Below are 22,415 nucleotides of genomic sequence, written 5' to 3' on the forward strand. Positions count from 1 at the left end.
GGGTCTCAGTAGGCTCCAGTACTGTCTTTAGCCCTTGGCCTCTCTGGCATACTTCCTGGGTACAGGCTGTTGGTTACCCCTTCATGGAAATGGCCCCCACTGGACCAGTGCTGACCCATTTCCTCCTCCCCCAGACTGCCCAGTAGCTTACGCACAGTCTTTCCCACAGCTCCAACCCTGTGGGCTCTGGGGTTTACAGTTCACCTCTTCAGGTATTCCTAAAGCCCTATATGCATTTCCCTGCGTCGGTCTCCTCACCACTATTGAGCATTCTTTGGTCTTAGGACAGAATTCTCCAAAGTTTCCAGGAACCTTCCTCTCCCCACCTGGCTTCTCCAAAACATGGAGTCTCTGGACTCTTCCCTCTCTCTCCTGCCACAGCTTCTTGTAAAATGGCTGATGACAGATCTTCTCTTTTATAAACTCCAGCCCCTTTTGTCTGGTGACTCCCGGATCAGCCTTGCCAGGTGATGAAAATCCCCTACCAATTGATTCATTGCTTAGTTACCTCCCGCTCCAGAGTTCAGACCTGAAAAGCTGGTGTGCGCAGGATGGCAGCCATCTTTGTCCAAGTCTGCTCCATTTGAATGGATGATCATCAAAGTTTAACGACCATTCATTGTTAGCCCAATGCTACCGCCACCCATTGGAATTTTAGCCCAAGATGGAGGTTAAAAGACAGCAGGAAGGCAAAGTCCAGCCTCACAGTCAAAATGGAGTTTGCCATCTCCATTATCCTCCAATATCAAACAGTTCATAAATTGAATCACCAGATCATCATCTACCTACAGAAGGTGAAGCTATCGGACATTAGGGAAGCCCTTTCATCTAGCAGGCAAAGGCACAAGAAGATGCAATGAAGTTGAAGTTCATAGAGGCCAAAAGGGACCATTATAACGACCTAGTCTGACCTCCTATGTAACACAGGCCGGAGAACATCATCCAATAATTTCTGCCAACAAGCCCATAGCTTTTGTTTGAGCTAGAGCGTCTCTTGATTTAAAGACTTACTGTGATGGACAGTCCACCATATGCCTGGCTTAAAATCTGTGACATCCTGGGACCTAGGTACACAAGTATTATTGCCATCCCAAGTGTTCGGAAATCATGAGTCAGCTCCACTCCACACAAAACAGAACAAGAGATTGGCTTAAAAAGTCATGAGAAAAAAACCCAGGGGTTCTTTTTATTTGCCTTCTGGTTTTTGAGCCTTTAGCTCACACTACGAACACATTTCCAAGCTTTTCTCTGCAACCATGAAGACTAGAAATGTGAGATTCTCACATGACTCCAGGAGCTGGGGATTTGAAGAAAGCATCAAATATCACAAGACGTGGTAAAAACTGTGAGAATTGAGTTGAATCAATATAAAATACAACCTTTTAACAGTGAGGGTAAATAACCATTGAATGAGATTACCAGGAGAAATGGTCAATTCCTCATCACCTAGGATCTTTAAATCGAGATGGGGTGTCTTTCTAAAAGAGATGCTTTGATTTTGCTTCAAGTCATTGGACTTGGTAGTGTTGCTTATATGGCAGGGAAGAATAATTCCCTCCATTACAGAAATTACCAGGAGAAATGCTCTGGCTGTGTTATGCAGGTCAGATGAGTTGCTCACAGTGGTCTCAGCTGGCCTTCAAGCCTTGGCAGCTCCCCCACTGCTAGGGCTGTGATGAGTCTGATTCAGTCTCTGTTTGTGTACTATGCAGTTATTTGGCAGGTATTTATATTCTGTTGAGTAAACCAACTGCCATGCAAACACTCCTCTTCCCCTCCCCCTCCTGAGAAAGCAGGACTTCAAGCCACTAAGGGCACGTCTACGCTGCAGTCAGGAGGTGTGATTGCAGCACACATAGATGTACCTGAGCTGCTAAAAATCTCAGTGTAGCCATGAGCAAGCTCATTTATGCCTACCTGTGCTGTAGTCACACCTCCCAACTGGAGTGTAGACATACCCTTAAATGGCTGCTCCCAAATCACACCTGCTACATTAGCTCTGCAGCAGGGCTTGGTCCCCTTCCACTCCTGTTTCCAAACCCAGCCCAGCTCCAAATCTCCCACCGTTGAGACCAGCATCCTCCTTGCTATGTAGAATCCTGCTCCTGCTTGCTTGGTTTACTCCCACCGCTATTTGTACTTGTATTCAATAGTCACTGGGTACCAAGGCTGCCTATTTGATATTCAGCCAAATGCTGAAACTCGGATTAATCACAGCCCTGCTCCAAATGTTGCTGCAGATCTTTTCTCAGTGAGTCAGCCTGGAGCACTAAACAATTCTGTACTGGCTCTCTTTGGCAGTCACTCTGGGAAGAAACGTGGTTGTTGTGTTGCAGGGCCTGGCATGGGGCAATCGCAGATTTCCTGTGTGATGATAAGAAAGCCATTTCATGTCTTTGTGCCCAGCTGGAAAACTGGGATCATATTTCTGTCCAGCCTGTTCAGCTTGTGAGCTGTTTGGGGCGGATGCAGGGTGTATCTACATTGCAACCCTAGCTAGCTCAAACAGTGGCAGTGAAGCTTGGACAGCAGGGGCTGTACAAGTCTATCTGGGATCCTGGTATGTACTCCAGCAGCTAGCTCATGCAGCTGCGGCTTCACAGCTATTGTTATTTGAGCTAGCTAGACCAAAGATGCAATCACACCTCCCATCTGCAGTGTAGAGATACCCTTAGTGGTTTCAGAGGAACAGCCGTGTTAGTCTGTATTCGCAAAAAGAAAAGGAGTACTTGTGGCACCTTAGAGACTAATCCTGCTTTCTCAGGGGGGTTGTTTGCATGTTGGCTGGTTATTCAGGCACACCTCTTACTGCAGTGTAGACATACCCTGTCTCTTACCATGTGTCTATGCAGTGCCTAACACAATGCACCTCCATGTGCTGCTGTAATACAAGTTAGCAGATAAAAACTAAGGCTATGTCTACACTGCCGCTGTGCCACTGTTGTGTAGACACTTGCTACAAGAACTGAAGGGTTTCATAGAATCATAGAATATCAGGGTTGGAAGGGACCTCAGGAGGTCATCTAGTCCAAACCCCTGCTCAAAGCAGGACCAATCCCCAATTTTTGCCCCAGATCCCTAAATGGCCCCCTCAAGGTTTTAACTCACAACCCTACATTTAGCAGGCCAATGCTCAAACCACTGAGCTAACCCTCCCCCTCAAGTTTGTTCCATCTTGGCAGTTAACCCCTCCCCTTTGAAAGACAGCAGCTAGATCAACGGAAGAATTCTTTTTTCCACCTAGCAGTGTCTATACAGAGATGGAGGTTGGCTTACCTACACATATCAAGGCGGGTGAACAATCTTTAGCACATCTGGCACATAAATATCTTGCAACGCTGGCTACAACAGTGCCATGAGAACACCTGTTCTCACTTTCAGATAACATTGTAAACAAGAAGCAGGCAGCATCATCTCCTGCAAATGTAAACAAACTTGATTGAGCGATTGGCTGAACAAGAAGTAGGACTGAGTGAACTTGCAGGCTGTAAAATTTTACATTGTTTTATTTTTGAATGCATGGATATTTTTGTACATAATTCTACATTTGTAAATTCAACTTTAATGATAAAGAGATTGCACTATAGTACTTGTATTAGGTAAACTGAAAAATACTATTTCTTTTGTTTTTTACCATGCAAATATTTCTAATTAAAAAAATACAAAGTGAACACTGTGCACTTTCTAGTCTGTGTTGTCATTGAAATCAATATATTTGAAAAGGTAGAAAATATCCAAAAATATTTAAATAAATGGTATTCTATTATTATTTAACAGTGCGATGAATCACACAAGAGCATTAGGTAATACGAGGCAGAGACCCCCCAAAAAGCCATTTGGGGATTCTGGATTAGAGAGCTATGTTTCAGGGATGCGCTGCGAGACCCTTTCCTTTTTTGCAGCCAGTAAATATGGCGGATCTATGGAGTTTTCAGAGGAAGGCACGTGTGTGACACTCAAACTACTTCCCTGAGCCTCACAAATCTAGTCTGGAGTGAATGGCTTGTTTGCAGAGGGCCCTCCGTTTGTTTGCCTGCGCACTAGTGATAATAACTCTAATTTATCTCCCAGCCAGGAAGGCATGTCTAATTCGTTGGAGTATTTAGGAGCATTACCTAGGTTTCATTTGGTCAATTGTTTCTTGAAACCCTGTCCCACACACAGCACAGTAAGGTGAATGTGGAGTCGTTCCGATGCTTGCTAAACCAAGAGCTCACGCACAGAAGGAACCCCATCAGTCACTCATTGTAGTGATTGCCAACAGCCCAAAGAGAGGGGTAACTGAATTAGCCCAGCTTCAGCATCTGTGGACCAGATCCTCAGCTGGTATAAATCAGTGCAGTTCCATGAGCTGGGGATCTGGCCCATTGACTTCCACGGAGCTATGCTGTTTTGCCCGAACTGAGGATCTGGACCTGTAGGTGCAGTGATATTTAGAAGATAGCCACTCGATGATGATGATGATGATGATAATAATAATACTCAAGAGCCCCAACCCAGATCAGGGCCACACTGAGCTGCGCAATGGGCGAACCCACACAGAGGTACATCTCTGCCCAGGGGCAGGACTCTCAGTCTACAAGAAACAAATGAAGGATTGTCTCTGCTTTCGCATGAGCCTTTTTTCCAGATCAAAGGGGAAGCAACCAAACAAGGTTGCCATTTCAGTCGGCGGAATTCAGCGTGGGATTTTCAAGAGTGCCTGAAGGGATTCAAGAGCACACATCCCGCTTTAGGGGAAGATTTGCAAAAGCGGCTAAGATTTAGGAGAACAAGTGGGATTTGTGCTACCTAATCACTCAAGGCGCTTTTGAAAATCCCACACTGAATTCTGCTGACTGCAACGGCAACTTCCTTCGGTTGCTTTGCAAAGACATATGTGATAGCGTGAACTCACCACAAACTTTTTGAAGGGATGAAGACAAAATAGACTAATACATTATGGAGAGGCCTTGCCTCTTCACAGTTGGGATGTGTTTGCCACCAATTTGCACTGGTTTGATTAAACTAGATTAGCTGAATGGATGTAACCCTCCATGTGGACACACTTATATACTGGTTAAAACTTGCTTATATATCAGTTTAGCTTGCCCCTCAAAGGGGTTTGTCTACACGAGGAAAAGTGGTCTACCTTGTCCTCTCTTTCTCTAGAAGTTCCAATCCAATGCCTGTCTTGTTATGTTGTTTGGATCTTTCCTCCATGCATCTCCATTTTTGTTCCGTGCTTTCCTGTCCTCTAGGTTTCTGTTTTGTCCTCCTCCAGAGTTCTTTGAGGTATTTTTCCAGCCCCCTGATACTGATGATTTCTCTAAGGTGACAGTTTATGAGAATTTGGGAGTTTAGATAGTAAACTAGCATATGGAGAGATTAACATAATTAACTTTGATTTAGCTGGTTGAGGTCAGAGAACCTATTTCTTAAATCAAGGTAAAAGGTGTTACCCAGCATATATGCTAGGGAAAAGGTCGAGGTGAAGTCAAAGTTAGCTACACCAGTGGCTCTCAACCTTTCCAGATTACTGTACTCCTTTCAGGAGTCTGATTTGTCTTGCGTACCCCCAAGTTTCACCTCACTTGTTTACAAAATCAGACATAAAAATACAAAAGTGTCACAGCACACTATTACTGAATAGTTGCTGACTTTTTCATTTTTACCATACAATTATAAAATAAATCAATTGGAATCTAAATATCGTGCTTACATTTCAGTATATAGAATATAGAGCAGTATAAACAAGTATGAAAATTTCTGTATGAAATTTTAGTTTGTACTGACCTCACTAGTGCTTTTTATGTAACCTGTTGTAAAACGTAGGCAAATATCTAGATGAGTTGATGTACCCCCTGGAAGACCTCTGCGTACCCCCAGGGGTACATGTACCCCTGGCTGAGTACCATTGAGCTACACTGTGTTAACTCACTCAACTGTCAGTTCAGGGCAACTGCACCTGTATTTACCCTCCCTGGTCCACCAAGGGCACCAGATCTAGGCTCCCAGCTCTTCAGCTGTCACCTTCTTGGGCAGAGACCTGCATCTCTCTTCCTCCTGACTGGGGTCTATCCAGGCTACATAGTTCCCTAGACAGGCTAGCCTCTGTGTTTTGCTTTCTCTCCAGAGGTTATGAACAGCTGTAATTATCCACAATTATAAGTTACCATACAATTCTTTCTAAGCAAGCACATGTATTCTAAAGGTGAAAGCAAACCAATAAAATAATCTGCATGCATGCTAAAAAACTTACCAGAGCTCCAACCTCAGCCTCTGGGAGGCGTTAGTCCTTCAAAACCCACAATTAGGTTTGCCCCATGGTTCCAAGTTCCTAACTGTCTCAGATTCAGAATCAGAACCACCAGGAATAATTCAGTTTTTGCTTTATACAACTTGGGTCTTTGATCTTGGCCTCAGGTGATCAGCAGACAATGGCCCCTCCTCAGGGCATAGCCTCAAAAGGCTGGGTTTTTGCACTACCAGAAATGGGGAATTTGCACTCACCTACCCATAGGTATTCCCCAAGAAAACCACTTAACACTTTTTGTTCCAGAAATCCATTGTTATCTGACACATTATTCAACATCGGCCTTTGAACCTCCAGGTCTCACATCTGCCATATCTCCCACCTCAAGAGGTTATATATAGGGCTCTGTGTCTGTCACGGAGGTCGCAGAAGTCACGGATTCCATGATTTTCCGTGAGCTCCGTGACTTCTGTAGGGGTCAGTATGGCTGACCCCAGGGCCACCCAAGCAGCTGGCTCTGGAGCCAGCTGCTCAAGTGGCCCCCGGGACAGCCACACCAGCCACTGCTGGAATGGCCCAGGAGACAGCCACACCAGCCGCCGGTGCCACTGGCCCCAGGTGCCCCTCCCCCCAGCAGCACCCGCTGAGACACACACCCCCAGCAGTGGCCCCAGTGCCACCCCTAAGATTGAATCAGAGGTATTTTTAATATGTCATGGACAGGTCACGGGGCTGTGAATTTTTGTTCATTGCCCATGACCTGTCCATGACTTTAACTAGAAATACCCGTGACTAAATCATAGCCTCATTTATATACAATCCTGGCCCACAATAACATATACACCATTCATTTAATACAATGGACCTCAATGATACTTAAATGTAATCAACCACTTTGAGTGTAACCACACCCTTAGTTTATATAGGCAAACTATACATGGTTTATATTGGTTTAAGTGTCCACTCGCACAGTTGCACCAATTTAACTAAACTGGTTTAAAATCCCATCTTTTGTTAAACTTCTACATCTGTGTGTGTTGACCTGAATCATAGAATCATAGAATATCAGGGTTGGAAGGGACCTCAGGAGGTCATCTAGTCCAACCCCCTGCTCAAAGCAGGACCAATCCCCAATTAAATCATCCCAGCCAGGGCTTTGTCAAGCTTGACCTTGAAAACTTCTAAGAAAGGAGATTCTACCATCTCCCTAGGTAATGCTTTCCAGTGTTTCACCACCCTCCTAGTGAAAATTTTTTTCCTAATATCCAATCCAAACCTCCCCCACTGCAACTTGAGACCATTACTCCTTGTCCTGTCATCTTCTACCACTGAGAATAGTCTAGAACCATCCTCTTTGGAATCACCTCTCAGATAGTTGAAAGCAGCTATCAAATCCCCCCTCATTCTTCTCTTCTGCAGACTAAACAATCCCAGTTCCCTCAGCCTCTCCTCATAACTCATGTGTTCCAGACCCCTAATCATTTTTGTTGCCCTGCGCTGGACTCTCTCCAATTTTTCCACATCCTTCTTGTAGTGTGGGGCCCAAAACTGGACACAGTACTCCAGATGAGGCCTCACCAATGTCGAATAGAGGGGAACGATCACGTCCCTCGATCTGCTGGCTATGCCCCTACTTATACATCCCAAAATGCCATTGGCCTTCTTGGCAACAAGGGCACACTGTTGACTCATATCCAGCTTCTCGTCCACTGTAACCCCTAGGTCCTTTTCCGCAGAACTGCTGCCTAGTCATTCGGTCCCTAGTCTGTAGCGGTGCATTGGAGTCTTCCGTCCTAAGTGTAGGACCATGCACTTATCCTTATTGAACCTCATCAGATTTCTTTTGGCCCAATCCTCCAATTTGTCTAGGTCCCTCTGTATCCTATCCCTACCTGCCACCGTATCTACCACTCCTCCTAGTTTAGTATCATCCGCAAATTTGCTGAGAGTGCAATCCACACCATCCTCCAGATCATTTATGAAGATATTGAACAAAACCGGCCCGAGGACCGACCCTTGGGGCACTCCACTTGATACCGGCTGCCAACTAGACATGGAGCCATTGATCACTACCCGTTGAGCCCGACAATCTAGCCAACTTTCTACCCACCTTTTAGTGCATTCATCCAGCCCATACTTCTTTAACTTGCTGACAAGAATACTGTGGGAGACCGTGTCAAAAGCTTTGCTAAAGTCAAGAAACAATACATCCACTGCTTTCCCTTCATCCACAGAACCAGTAATCTCATCATAGAAGGCGATTAGATTAGTCAGGCATGACCTTCCCTTGGTGAATCCATACTGACTATTCCTGATCACTTTCCTCTTGTGTAAGTGCTTCAGGATTGATTCCTTGAGGACCTGCTCCATGATTTTTCCGGGGACTGAGGTGAGGCTGACTGGCCTGTAGTTCCCAGGATCCTCCTTCTTCCCTTTTTTAAAGATTGGCACTACATTAGCCTTTTTCCAGTCATCCGGGACTTCCCCGGTTCGCCACGAGTTTTCAAAGATAATGGCCAATGGCTCTGCAATCACAGCCGCCAACTCCTTTAGCACTCTCGGATGCAACGCATCCGGCCCCATGGACTTGTGCACGTCCAGCTTTTCTAAATAGTCCCTAACCACTTCTTTCTCCACAGAGGGCTGGCCACCTACTCCCCATGCTGTGTTGCCCAGCGCAGCAGTCTGGGAGCTGACCTTGTTCGTGAAGACAGAGGCAAAAAAAGCATTGAGTACATTAGCTTTTTCCACATCCTCTGTCACTAGGCTGCCTCCCTCATTCAGTAAGGGGCCCACACTTTCCTTGGCTTTCTTCTTGTTGCCAACATACCTGAAGAAACCCTTCTTGTTACTCTTAACATCTCTTGCTAGCTGCAGCTCCAGGTGCGATTTGGCCCTCCTGATTTCATTCCTACATGCCCGAGCAATATTTTTATACTCTTCCCTGGTCATTTGTCCAATCTTCCACTTCTTGTAAGCTTCTTTTTTATGTTTAAGATCCGCTAGGATTTCACCGTTAAGCCAAGCTGGTCACCTGCCATATTTACTATTCTTTCGACACATCGGGATGGTTTGTCCCTGTAACCTCAACAGGGATTCCTTTAAGTACAGCCAGCTCTCCTGGACTCCTTTCCCCCTCATGTTATTCCCCCAGGGGATCCTACCCATCAGTTCTCTGAGGAGTCGAAGTCTGCTTTCCTGAAGTCCATATTCTGCTGCTTACCTTTCTTCCCTGTGTCAGGATCCTGAACTCGACCAACTCATGGTCACTGCCTCCCAGATTCCCATCCACTTTTGCTTCCCCTACTAATTCTTCCCGGTTTGTGAGCAGCAGGTCAAGAAAAGCTCTCCCCCTGGTTGGCTCCTCCAGCACTTGCACCAGGAAATTCTCCCCTACATTTTCCAAAAACTTCCTGGATTGTCTATGCACCGCTGTAGTGCTCTCCCAGCAGATATCAGGATGATTAAAGTCGCCCATGAGAACCAGGGCGTGCGATCTAGTAGCTTCTGCGAGTTGCCGGAAGAAAGCCTCGTCCACCTCATCCCCCTGGTCCGGTGGTCTATAGCAGACTCCCACCACTACATCACTCTTGTTGCTCACACTTCTAAACTTAATCCAGAGACACTCAGGTTTTTCTGCAGTTTCATACTGGAGCTCTGAGCAGTCATACTGCTCCCTTACATACAGTGCTACTCCCCCACCTTTTCTGCCCTGCCTGTCCTTCCTGAACAGTTTATAACCATCCATGACAGTACTCCAGTCATGTGAGTTATCCCACATACCTGGCTTTAAAGTTGTAATTGGCTTTCCATCATTAACTATTTTTGTAAATGTAGACTAAAAAGAGGGCTTTATTTGAAAAAAGGTTGAAATTAAAACAAATATTTATCAAAATGAAACATTTCAGTCAATCCAAACCAAACAAGTTTCAGACAGCAGAGAATTTGGCCTGGGAAGCACAAAGGTGTCTTAAGGGTGGCTTTGCCCTTCCCCAAGCCATCCCTAAGTCAAGCACAGGAATGGAGGTATTGAGAATCAAGCCCATCATATCTAAAGAGGAGCCCAATAGGAACCCAAAGCTGTTTGAAGCCTGCATATTGAGGTATGGTGTACATATGGATCACTGATACCTTGCCCCCACCCCTGAAATGCAGTCACCTCTGTGGTGGAGCACAGTAGCCATTCTGTAGCACTGCACAACAGTGCTTGGAGAAGTGACAAATAAATTCTCCTGCAGAAACTGCAGGGCTAGTTTATTGAGACAGAATGTAATTACCTCCTTTGGAATCTGGCCAGGACAGTGAGGTTAACACCCCTACTCTTGAGAAAAATGCTATGTGAGCTTTGCAGGGACCCTGCTACATTGTTTTGTAGCCTCAAGTTTAGGTTTTGTAGACAAAGAGCTTTAACAAAACTGAATGGAAGTAAAAATGTTTTCATGGAATTAAAAAGAGACAGAGAGAGAAGTCAGGAGGTGTTTTGGACTTAAACTTTCCCCTGCACCGTGGGCAAAGCAAACACAACTGCCTTGAATATAGAACAGCTACACAGAAAGTGAAAACGCAGCATCCTGATCGGAAATGCCCTAGCACATTCTAAGCCCTACTAGAAATACATAAAAGAATAAGGCTCATTCCGCATTCATTACCAAAGCTGTGTGACATGCTGTAATTCAACAATCAGAAGTGAAAACTCGCCACGGTTTAAAACATTGGTTCTGTTTTAATAACCTCAACTTTTAGCATTCTGAAAGTCTTTAATTTTAACGGTGTCCCTTTAAGGTTTTTTTCTCATGGTTAACATTCGGGGTTTTTGTTCAACAGGTGCAGAAATGCAGGATGATCTTGTGGTTTAGATACTGGACCAGGATTTAGGCAGATGTGGGTGCCTTTCCTGGCTCTGCTACAGACTTCCTGTGGGATCTTGGGCAAGTCACTTCATCTCCACTCCCCAGTTCCACATTTATTAAATGGAAATACGCCTTTCCACAGTGGTGGTGAGGGAGGGGGGGCTGCTGTGCAGCACCCCCTTCAGGGCCATGCGTGGTTCTGCAGGCACTCCCTGGCCTAGCCCCACTTGGGGCAGGGCTGCCTGTGTCATACACTTAGCGTCAGTCTCTAATCAATCTAGTAGCAACTCAGGACTCAGCTGTCTCTGCCTTTAAACAAAGAAAAAAAACCCCTTCACAATGCAGGCGCTTAGGGAAAGGCCTTGCCCTGGGTTAGCCCTGAGGAGTGATTCCTGTGTCCCAGTGTCACCCAGCTTTGCCCCTGAGCAAAAGCAGGGAAGCCTTAACTGGCCTGCTGGTTCAGGACTGTTCAGTATTTCCTACTAGGCCTCTGGGAGGGTTATCTCTTTGGTAACACTATCTGAGTGACTTTTCCTTGGGCGGGGAGTGGCAAGGCATTGAGGCCTTCATCAGGAGGCAGAAAAGGCCTGACAGACAACTGTGACAGAGTCTATTTATATTGTAAATGCTTTAAAGCAGGGCCTCTCACTACATGTATGTACAGCACCTAGCACCATGGTGCTTGGATCTCACTGAGGGCCCCTAGGTGCTATTGTCATTATAATGACAAACATCTCACAAGTGTGGAGTTCTCAGTTATTCATTCTAAATAAATTGTCCACTGAATTTAGTCCTTTTTTCTTTTGTGGATCTTTCACAGACAGACTGATTTTTTACAGTTGTGTTTGCTAGTAATAACGGTTTGATGGACCATTTATATGAACAAATTTTAGCCTATGGGTTGCTTTGTGATTTGTTATTGGTCACCTAAGTTGCATGGCACTGGTACTGCAACTCATTTAGGGGCCTGATCCAAAGCCCACTGAGGTCAATGGTAATCTTTCAGTGATTCAGTGGGCTTTGAATCAGGCCCGCAGATGACTAAGGCCTAGTCTATACTAGAAAAAGTTTGCCAGTATAGCTGCATCAGCAAACCATCCTGGCACAGATGCAGTTTATATTGATTTTGCCAGTATAGCTCATACCAGTTCCCTAACACAATAAGTCACTCTGGCAAAAGCACTTTATTTGCCAGCATAATTTGTCTACATTAGAGCTTTTGCCAGTACCAAAATCTTGTAAATAAATCATACTCTGAATCAGCATTGCTATATCAGCAAAAGTTTTGAGTCTAGTCCTGGCCTAAAACTTCTTAAAGACCACTAGCAAAGGAATCTTTTAAAAAGTCAGATTTCTGCTTTTTATGATGCATAACAATTCTTTCCGAATCACCCAACTTTCACCGGTGATGTCAGTTTTCTCATCACCCTAAAGCCTAGACAGGACTTGAATTTCTAGTGTTAAATAATAATAATAAAAATAAATAAATAAACCAAGCATTGGAAATTTTTCTCTTTTTAAAGAACCACAACCTTTCAGGCCCTCTTTATTCTCCAGAAAGAAGCAAAAGATGTCATAAGCCCACTTATTTTTTCCATTGTAGGGCATCTTTAAAAAGGTGAATAATGAACAACAAGTAATAACTCTTTTCACTAGCAGATATCAATGCATTTTACAAAGGAGGTCAGTATCATTACCCTATTTTACAGATGGGGAAACTGAGCCACAGAGCAGTCAAGTGACTTACTCAAGGTCACCCAGCTGGCTAATGGCAGAGCCTAGAATAGAACTCAGGTCCCACCTCCAATGTTTGATCTAGGAGGCCACACTGCCTCTGCCCTGGGCTATACTGCAATGAATAAGGAAATCTGACTTGTGCATGAGTTCCCTTGTTTGCATAAGAATATGGGGATACTGCAGGCTTAACTGGAATATAAACATTGCATAGGCTTCCTACCTGCTCTCTCCATGGTATGAATTTTACCCTGTATGAATGCCCACATACCCAGGTAAATCAGGGTGTAGATGTATGAACAATGGCATTTGTTAGTTTATTCTCTAGTCTCTATTAACTTTCGTGCATAGTTCTGTTGAAAAAAAAATTCACTCCTATCTACAGATATAAATAATATTTCAAAACTAAAACATTTAATCTCAAAAATGAGTTAAGGTGACTATGTGGCAGTGTAATTACCCATCACATCATTTATGAAACCCAAACATTTTGCAAGCAAGGAAATTAATAATTAAGGACATCATAGTTCTTACACTGCCTCCGTAATGAACAAACTCATTTTTCTAATGAAGTAGGAGGATGTGCATATTTCATTACAACACAAAACCTTAACTCTGACCCATACCCATGGCCAGTTTACGTGGTTTTGTTATCATGATTTCATTATCTAAATACTTCCTTCTAAAAGTTATTGTTATGTGGAAAGTAGTATCAGTTAACTTAGTTATCACTTGATAGGACATTTTTTGTAAAGTACTTATAAACACAGTTCCTCCAGAACAACATTGTGCATGCAGTTTGATAGAAGAGTTTGTACATTACCAACTGTAGTACGGTGGCCACCACCCACCTGTATTTCCCATTTATGAAGTTTCCAGTCTCCTTCTCAGTCCAACATCCTTTGATTCTTTGAAAACTCGTGGCGACCGGGGGAAGTCCCGGACGACTGGAAAAAGGCTAATGTAGTGCCCATCTTTAAAAAAGGGAAGAAGGAGAATCCAGCGAACTACAGACCAGTCAGCCTCACCTCAGTCCCTGAAAAAATCATGGAGCAGGTCCTCAAGGAATCAATCCTGAAGCACTTACACAAGAGGAAAGTGATCAGGAACAGTCAGCATGGATTCACCAAGGGCAAGTCATGCCTGACTAACCTAATTGCTTTCTATGACGAGATAACTGGTTCTGTGGATGAAGGGAAAGCAGTGGACGTGTTGTTCCTTGACTTTAGCAAAGCTTTTGACACTGTCTCCCACAGTATTCTTGCCAGCAAGTTAAAGAAGTATGGGCTGGATGAATGGACTGGTGGATATAAAGGTGGATAGAAAGCTGGCTCGATTGTTGGGCTCAACGGGTAGTGATCAATGGCTCCATGTCTAGTTGGCAGCCGGTGTCAAGTGGAGTGCCCCAAGGGTCAGTCCTGGGGCCGGTTTTGTTTAATATTTTCATAAATGATCTGGAGGATGGTGTGGATTGCACCCTCAGCAAGTTTGCACTAAACTGGGAAGAGAGGTAGAAACGCTGGAGGGTAGGGATAGGATACAGAGGGACCTAGACAAATTGGAGGATTGGGCCGAAAGAAATCTGATGAGGTTCAACAAGGACAAGTGCAGAGTCCTGCACTTAGGACAGAAGAATCCCATGCACCGCTACAGACTAGGGACCGAATGGCTCGGCAGTAGTTCTGCAGAAAAGGACCTAGGGGTTACAGCGGACGAGAAGCTGGATATGAGTCAACAGTGTGCCCTTGTTACCAAGAAGGCCAATGGCATTTTGGGATGTATAAGTAGGGGCATTGCCAGCAGATCGAGGGACGTGATCGTTCCTCTCTATTCGACATTGGTGAGGCCTCATCTGGAGTACGGTGTCCAGTTTTGGGCCCCACATTACAAGAAGGATGTGGAAAAATTGGAAAGAGTCCAGCGCAGGGCAACAAAAATGATTAGGGGACTGGAACACAGGAGTTATGAGGAGAGGCTGAGGGAACTGGGGATGTTTAGTCTACAGAAGAGAAGAATGAGGGGGGATTTGATAGCTGCTTTCAACTACCTGAAAGGGGGTTCCAAAGAGGATGGATCTAGACTGTTCTCAGTGGTAGCAGATGACAGAACAAGGAGTAATGGTCTCAAGTTGCAGTGGGGGAGATTTAGGTTGGATATTAGGAAAAACTTTTTCACTAGGAGGGTGGTGAAACACTGGAATGCGTTACCTAGGGAGGTGGTGGAATCTCCTTCCTTAGAAGTTTTTAAGGTCAGGCTTGACAAAGCCCTGGCTGGGATGATTTAGTTGGGGATTGGTCCTGCTTTGAGCAGGGGGTTGGACTAGATGACCTCCTGAGGTCCCTTCCAACCCTGATATTCTATGATTCACACTTCACCAAGCTGGCAACAGAGCTTGTCCAAAACAGAATTCAAGAACTCTCAAAACAAACACAATGTCGTTCTTCAGTGCCAGCTCCAGCCAGTCACCAGCCCAGGGTTTCCCTAAGTCACTGCCAAGTCTCCTCCACAACCCTTCCTGCTGCCTTTTATATTGGACTCTCCAGATTCCCCTCAGGTGGAGATCACCTTGTAATCAGGGCTGGCTTAGCTCCAGGCTCTCCAGCCCAGGAACAAGCTGTCCCGTTATACCAGTTTATGGTGGAACTATGCATGGATGTGGATTTGTTGTTGAAGCTGGCCAGGATGTACCACTAGTGTGTATTTAGACCAAGATTTTTTTCAAAATAGGTGCCTTTTCAGATGCATGTATTCCATGCCCTCCTCCATGCCTCCTTCCATATTGCAAGATGATACAATATCACTTTGCCATATAACACCAGTACCTACCTCTTATGCCACTGGTGGTTCGCCTCACCAAGGCCTGGCCTGTGACATCAGAGCAGCAAGTGAGAGCTGCTTAGCAAGTGATCTCGGGGTACATCTACACAGCCCATGGCAGCCAGCCTCCCAGCCCAGGTTGACAGACTCACGCTAGCACAGCTCTCACTAGTGCTCTAAAAATAGCCCTGTAGACAGTGCTTTGAAGTTGCAGCTTGGGCTGGAGCTCAGGTTCTGAAGCCTGGGGTGGTGAGTAGGTTCTTCCACACAGTGGAAGAACTTCACCACCTTATGCTCTCAGTCCTATTTCAGGACACAACAGAGCATCTAGGAGACACCGGTGGACGTTTCAGCAGCAGCTTTTGAATGGCTGAAGGCACCATCTGGAGGGGGACACTGACATGCCAACAGTGATCCTACTGATGCTTCTCATGCCAGTTGTCATAGCCAGAGATCCCCCCCCATCCACCCACATGTACAGAGGCACTTCTGGAGCATGGCCACAAGCACAGACTGGTGGAATTACATCTTCCTGCAGACAGGGACAACAAACAATGGGTCCAGAACTTTTGCATGAAGAAGATTTTCCTGGAGGTTTGTGATCAGCTTGCTTCTATTCTGTAGTGCTGGGACACCCACATGAGGGAGGCCATGCCCATCCAGCTGCAGGTTGCTATAGCCATCTGGAAACTGGCTTCCCCAGACTGCTGCAGGTCCATTGCTAACCAGTTTGGAGTTGGCAAATCAGCTATGGGGGCTGTTGTGGCAGAGATTTTAAGGCATTCAGAGCTGTAATGTACCCAAAGGTGGTGGGCATAAGAAATGTTCTTGAAATAATTGTTGGCTTTCTGAGAATGGGTTTTCCAAACGGTGCTGGGGCTGTGACGGGACTCATATGCCTATCGTTTGCCCTCCAAATGGAGCACATGTACCGCAAAGGGTACTACACCATTGTATGCAGGCTCTCAATGACCACAGGGATGGACGGGCAGGGGGCATCATGCCAGAGTATTCTGGAGCTTGGGACTTTGCCTTCATGGACAAACTGGGGGCATTATCACCACCAAATGACATGCTTATAAATGGAATCCCTGTCCCCACTGTTATTCTAGGGGACTCCCTATTGTCATTGCTCATGAAACTGTACCCTGATTTCAGAGGACCTGGCAAAGGAAGGTTCAGCTACATACGCAGTTCCTGTAGGGAAGTGGTGGAATGTGCATTTGGCAGATTGAAATCCCGTTGGCGCTCCCTTCAAAACCATTTGGATTCCGGTGTCATCAATGCCTTCTGCCCACTGTGTTCTGCATAATGTCTACAAGGAGAAGGGGGAACCTTTTTTCCAGAAGTAGACTCAAGACACAGTTGGATTTCTGAACCAGTACACATAGCCAGAGAGTGTGCCTGTCATGACTAGTGCTGGATCTATGTTTCTGGATACACACACACACACACACAATGGAAAGCAGGGATGCATTCAGCACCCACGTAATGTGTTTGCACAGTTCCCTGCAGGAGTGGGAATGAAATGGTATTTTAAGTTGTTCTGCACAAGGGTGTGGGGCCAGTTGTGGGAAAATTTTTGCAAAGCTGTTGGCATTGTGTATTATGACTTTTGTAAACATGTTCATGAAATGTATGGAGATGTGTTATGCATTTTATCAGAACTGGCCAGGTACTGCAACTCACAGTTTATGGATTAACGTGATGACAGATTTTTATTATGGAAGTTATTGAGAATGGGCATGTGATGACATTCATTAGTTTGTGCTACTTTTCCCATTATATATAATAAAACTTACTATTGTAGGCTTGTCTGTAAAGTCAACACTTTATTGCACTCAGGTATTTTCATCCACTGCAAGAACCAGAAAGGCAGATCAGTGGCCATCAAAGCATACAGAGCAATAAACAAACTGTGTCAAAACAGTCAACTGTCCATGTGCCTAAATGACATGTCCAACTACTCCTGGGGGTCCCTTGTAGACAGTGCTCTCTCTGGCCTTTCAGGAGCATTTTGTATGTGCAGGCCATGACTGGACTGGAGTGGATGAAAGCCTAAAGTACTTGTGTCTGTTCCATGTGTTAGTGTTCATTGCCTGTGCCAGGGGTCCAGCCCACCCCTGAATTGTCTAAAGGCTGCATTATCTGCAGGGCAGAATAGCATGGAGGGGACTCAGGCTATGTGGCAGAACCTGAAGATGGCAGTGGAGACTAGTAGCCATGAGCACAAGTCACCATTTGAACAGCTTCTTCTACTGTACTCTGTTTTCCTCCTGTGGTCATGCTCCATGGATCTGTCCACTCATCTCTCCTTGCGCTCTGCAGATTTGGTTTCTCTTTCCACCCTTCTTGCACTCTTGTCCTTTTGATACCCCATTTGGTCCTTCTGGAATTCTATCTGACAATTAGTTTTATCTCGTGGCTCTCCCATCATCTTGGACTCTTTCTCTTTACTCACCGCAGGCTGGCCTGCACCCGCTTGCCCTGTGGAAGTGGAAGAGCCTTGAATGGCGAAACTCAGAGCACAGTCTGAGCATGATAAAAAATTACATTTCCCGCTTTGTGAAAGGGGCTGCTTTAATTCCAGGTCAAAAGATGCTACTTTTTATCAAGGGGCTGTGTTTTATTCACACGGCAGACGTCCTTTGGGGCAGCACTGATACCATCACGCATCATAGAAAGACCTACCTAAAAAATTCATTTGAAGTTATTTCTATATCCCCTTCATTTGTTTTTCTGGAGGTGGCATGGAGAACTTCTAAGGAGAATAGCTACTAGCTATGGTTTCTCTGTCCTGTCAGGGACGGCAACCTCTGGAGAACACTGATATTCTGACAGGTTTCTGGAAGTGTATGAGGGTAAGCATGAACTTCTGGTCCAGGCCAACAGAGGACAGCCATCTGTGTGTGCTAATGAGATATTTAGGCATCTAGCGACTGACCAGCACATCTTGGAATAGAGGGGGCCTATGAGCGACAGAGGCAGCTCTAACAAGTATGCCCTGTCTCAGAGCATAACCGACTGGCTGGAGTTCCTACTCTCTGAGAAGTTCGCTTTCTCCACCAGCCAGCAATGGATGAAAATTCTTGGTAAAATCAACAAGATGCTGATTGAGCCTGGAGATGCAGCACAGCATCCTTACAAGCAATCCGTGTCCATGTACGGAGCCACCTCACTGGTCATGGTGCCGGCTAACACAGACAGAACCCCCCACCACCCCCCGTGGTAAGTTGGACTTATGCAGTAAAACCCTCAATGGACCAAATCCTCACCCTGGTTTTGTTTGGACTCAGAACTGCCTGGTTTTTTGGGATTCAGTTCACACTCGGTCGGGAACATGCAAAGGTGCCTGATTTAGTAGGTATGCTGTATTACATGGGAGAGGTACGTGAGGCTACTAACAGTGGAGCCCCCAACCTAGACTTATAACAATTGGCAGACAGCTAGCAAAAAGTGCATGGCATCCGCTTGTTTAACTTCCTCTTTTCACACTGTCCCTTTTGAATCCCATGTGGTGTCAGGGGCAGAGGGGGAGGGAAATGGCCTGGGTTCCGCCCTGAACGGAGGCACACCAAAACCACAGCATGTATGAATAATGTAAGAGGCCCAACACTGGAAATCCCTCCCATCCATATATTAATCAAAGCAAACGTGGGGGCAGAAACTGACCAGGCTCCAGCTCTGACACTTGTTCTGACTGAGGGGCAGCAAGGCCGCGTCTACACAGGAAAAAACCCAGGATAACCCAAAGTGTGAATTTAAATGAATCTGGTTATACTGGTATCACCTCTGTGTGGACACTCTTACTCTGGTATAGGAGGGCCTTTTTCTGATTTAGCATACATCGATTGTGAAGGGTTTAAGCTAAAAAGCCTCTTATACCAAAATAAGAGTGTCCGCCTGAGGGCTCAGCCAGTAGAACTATAACCGGTACAGCTCTCTCAGTACAACTGGTACGATTTCCCCATGTAGACAAGGCCTAAGGAAGACTTGGCAAAAATTCCAACAGGGTCCATTTGAAAGGCTTTCAATTTCAAAAGATGCTTATTCCATTTAAAGAAATTTGTGCCAGACATTCTATTTGTCGATTACGTTAACTCAAAGCATTTGAAAGTGAGAGCATTTCTTTCTTTTATCCGGGGTTACAAGAGAAATCAAAATCAGGCTTATAAAGCCACTGGGTATGAAACACTGGCCTTGTGCTTGAATGTGGGTCCTATCTCCCTCTAGCTGCTAGCTCTAGGGACTAGCTGGCCTGCTACTATTCAACACGTAAGCCAGCTCTCCTTTAGTTCAAAGGCATGAGAGCTTGTGCTCTTGGTGGTGAAGGTCATGGGTTCAATCACTGCTGATGACTATGCTGTCTGTGATGGCAGCCTTATCTATGGAGCTCTCCATAAGAAAGCAACACATGCTTACAGATCTGAGACTGGGAGCTGTTATATGCTGTGTGATGTGGCCCTTTAAGGGAGCTTTACCCCCATCTGTGCCTAAATATGTATTTAGAAGCCTAACTTTAGAGACAGGTTTTTTTAAAAAAAATCGTGGCCTTATGTTTTCTGCAACCAGCCACAGAGCAGAAAACGTGTTGTCTCTCTCTCTCACACACCCTAGTCCTGTTTCTACTGAAATCAGTTGCAACCCACCCTTGCACTGGGTATGTTTTCAATGAAAATAAAAAAGTGTGTTCTTAATCCAGGTTAAGATGGTTAAAATAGCAGTGAAGACACAACAATTAGGCTATTGGCTCGGGTTAGCAGCTTGAGTTCAAATGCAGGCCCCCTAGAGCTTTTAACTGGAGCTACAAACTGGAGTTAAAAAACGAGTTGCCTTTGATGTCAATGGAAGCCGATTTGGAGTCCAGACTATCCACAACAAAAATCCTTCATGTCGTTGCATAATTTCAACCTATTTCTTTCAGACACATATGGCCATTTAACTCCCTGGAAAGCAAGAAGGGGCCTTAACAAGCCAGGGAGACAAAGAAACATTAGGCAAAAATCAATGTTTCAGGAGAGGGGAAATGTTTAAGACCTGTAACTTCAAAACTGTTAGACGAATTCCCTTCAAACCACATGGAAACCTTCTTGCTTGTCTTCAGTGTAAAACTGGCAATTTCTAGACTCAATCAATTCCCCCAGTCAAATTCAAAGGATGGATTAAGCACGGCTTTCTCGTAGAAGTTGGTTGCAGCGTTAGCTATGGAGCAGCTACTGAATCTCCATCACACAGGCCCCACCTATACAGATGGGGCCTGATCCTCAGTCCATTCCTGCACTTGTCGCAGAGATGGAGGGGCTGGTAGAAAATGTAGTTTTATGCCACCTCTGTGCCCCCTGTATTCTGGACCATGAAGAGGTGGCCTTAGGGCTACTCCTCTAACTTATGCTTTGTTTCTTCTGGGGCCTGAAAGAAGAATAGTCAGAATTAGTGGCCGACATGCCCCCTCCTGAGAGATCAGGGAGCAGGGCTGACACAGAGTCTCCACAGAGACCAGAGAGGCGGTCTGAACAGGGGGTATTCTCAGGGGTCATTCCTGCTCACTTTAAGGCCCCTTTACTCTTCCAAATTAAAAATAACAGGGCCACAGTGTGGCTGAGACTCAACCTCAGGGTGTCTCTTGCACATGGATGTTGAGATGGCCAATGTTTGTGAAGAGCTTGCTGCCCACATACCTCTGCATCATGTCTATTTCACAAACTTTTCTATGGATTTTTACCATGTCATCTATTAATTACCTAATTACATCTTCTAATTACAGGATTCCTCCTGTATTTATACTCATTAAGTAAATGGTGGCAATTACACTAATTAGGTTAATGACACAGGATAACCATCTACAAATTGCTTTAAAGGGACACAACCAAGGCTGGTAGGTCAAGGATTTTCACAGGCAGGTCACATTACTGGTCACAAGCATCCATTCTCTTCAATTCCTGCCTCCCACTCATCCATCCCCCTCTTCATCCATATCTGCCCTACTCTACTGCAGCCTCTACCCAATCAGCAGCAGCACCATCTGCAGCTGTGATTGGATCAGCTAAGCAGGCCTTGAGCCGCTCAAGGCTTGGATTGGAAAATCGACAAAGGAAAAACCCAAGGTGCTGCGGAAAGCAATGTTGCTGGGTAAGTAGGTGGTGCCCTTTCCTTGCCGCTCCTGCAGAAGCAATAGCCCAGCATAACACTAGCAGCCAGGTTTTGCTGCTATAAGTGCCACCTTTGGGGTGAGACATAAAACCAAGCTCCTGCTCAATGGTGGTCATAAAAGATTTGGGGCATTTTGCACAAGAGTCGGTTATTTGCTTTGCAGTAGCAGCTAGATGCCCAGCCCCATTGTGCTAAGCACCGTGCAAACAAAAAAGAATCTTTTCCCCCCACTAGCTTACAATCTAAATAGAAGAGACAAGAGCTGGAGACAACAGATAGATGAGGGAGCACAAGGTAAGAATTAGATGTGACACCAACCAGAAGGCAGAGTGAACCATTGCCGAATCATTGTCAAGGCTGTTGGCATCACAGCAGAGGCGAGTTTGTAAGGAAGGATTTGAAGGCAGACAATGAGGTGGACAGAGGTGATAACTTCACACACTGGCCAAATCCCAGTTTGGGTGTTTGTTCTGCTCCCCTAAAATTCCCCATTGTTTCAATTGGACTCAGTATTTTTGCTTCCTCCCTTAAGATTTCATCAATGTTGCTGTCTGCTGGGATACACTTCCCACACCTTAATGAACCTTTCAGCAACTCTGGCTGAGCTCCGAGTTTCAAATGAGATACAA

This window comes from Caretta caretta, chromosome 8 (genome assembly GCF_965140235.1).
Source record: "Caretta caretta isolate rCarCar2 chromosome 8, rCarCar1.hap1, whole genome shotgun sequence".
NCBI lineage: Eukaryota > Metazoa > Chordata > Testudines > Cheloniidae > Caretta > Caretta caretta.